This window comes from Ranitomeya variabilis, chromosome 3, assembly GCF_051348905.1.
Source record: "Ranitomeya variabilis isolate aRanVar5 chromosome 3, aRanVar5.hap1, whole genome shotgun sequence".
NCBI classification, from domain to species: Eukaryota; Metazoa; Chordata; class Amphibia; order Anura; family Dendrobatidae; genus Ranitomeya; species Ranitomeya variabilis.
The window spans coordinates 353,971,776-353,973,890 of NC_135234.1; positions in this window are offsets into that span (position 1 = coordinate 353,971,776).

Here is a 2,115-nt window from a genome sequence, read left to right on the forward strand (position 1 = left end):
ACTGTTTCAATCTGTGGCCTGGATTTTTTTTTTTACCACCAAATACTGTATAGACCAAAACTAGCAGACCAAAACATGCACCATGCATCTGACGGAGATAACACACTGTTTCATTATGTGGCCTTTTATTTTTAGCCACAAAATACTATATAGAACAAAGGTAGCATACAGACAAAAAAGTTGAATGCATGCCTGAAAAGCAAGAATTTGGAGACCACAAATACACGGGGCATCTAACAGAGATAACAGACTATTTTAATATGTGGCATCTTTTTTTGCCACAAAATACTGTATAGAACAAGGGTAGCAGACAGACAAAAAAGTGGAATGTATGCCTGAAAGGCAAGAATTTGGAGACCACAGATACAACGGGAGATAACGGGGATGGGAGAACTACAATACCCAGATAGATTAGCGAAATTAGGATTATTTAGTCTAGAAAAAAGACGACTGAGGGGCGATCTAATAACCATGTATAAGTATATAAGGGGACAATACAAATATCTCGCTGAGGATCTGTTTATACCAAGGAAGGTGACGGGCACAAGGGGGCATTCTTTGCGTCTGGAGGAGAGAAGGTTTTTCCACCAACATAGAAGAGGATTCTTTACTGTTAGGGCAGTGAGAATCTGGAATTGCTTGCCTGAGGAGGTGGTGATGGCGAACTCAGTCGAGGGGTTCAAGAGAGGCCTGGATGTCTTCCTGGAGCAGAACAATATTGTATCATACAATTATTAGGTTCTGTAGAAGGATGTAGATCTGGGGATTTATTATGATGGAATATAGGAATATAGGCTGAACTGGATGGACAAATGTCTTACTAACTATGTTACTATGTTACTATGTTACTATAACAGACTGTTTTAATATGTGGCCTGTTTTTTGGTTATATAATTTTTTTAACCACAAAATACTGTATAGACCAAGGCTAGCAGACAAAAAATGCAATGTATGCCTGCAAAGCGAGGATTTTGACATCACAGGTACACCTGGCGTCAGACAGAGATAACAGACTGTTTCAATATGTGGCCTTTTTTTTGTTTTAAAATGTTTTAAACCACAAAATACTGAGTAGACCAAGGCTAGCAGACCAAAAAATGAAATGTATGCCTGCAACGTGAGGATTTTGACACCACAGATACACCAGGCGTCAGACAGAGATAACAGACCGTTTCAATATGTGGCCCTTTTTTTAGCCAAAAAATACTGCATAGAACAAGGGTAGCAGACAGACAAAAAAGTGGAATGTATGCCTATAAAGCAAGAATTTAGAGACCACAGATACAATGGGCGCCTGATGGAGATAGCAGACTGTTTAAATATGTGGCCTTTTTTAAAAACAAAAATTAAACCACAAAATAGTGAGTAGACCAAGGCAAGCAGACCAAAAAATGCAATGTATGCCTGCAAAGCGAGGATTTTGACACCACAGATACACCTGGGGTCTGACGGAGATAACAGGTTGTTTCAATATGTGGCCTGTTTTTTGTTTTAAAAAAATTTTAACCACAAAATACTGTATAGACCAAGGCTAGCAGACAAAAAAATGCAATGTATGCCTGCAAAGCAAGGATTTTGACACCAAAGATACACCAAGCGTCTGATGGAGATAACAGACTGTTTCAATATGAGGCCTTTAAAAAGAATAAATTAAGCCACAAAATACTGAGTAGACCAAGGCTAGCAGACCAAAAAATACAATGTATGCCTGCAAAGTGAGGATTTTGACACCACAGATACACTGGGTGTCAGACGGAGATAACAGACTGTTTAAATATGGGGCCTTTTTAAAAAAAAAAAATTGAAACCACAAAAAACTGTATAGACAAAGGCTAGCAGACACAAAAATGCTGTGTATGTCTGCAAAGCGAGGATTTTGACACTACAGATACCCATACATCTGACGGAGATAACAAACTGATCAAAATGTGGCCCTGAATTTTTGGGCCCACCAAAATTGTGTCAATAAGTAGGGTATGACACACAAAAAAATTGTAAAATATTTAGCACAATGATATGCGTACAAATTACAGTGATAAATATAAGCTAACTGTAGCTAAATATTTTTAGGCCAGCTACAGATTTTTTGGCCAGCAAAATAGTGTCCGAAAATGT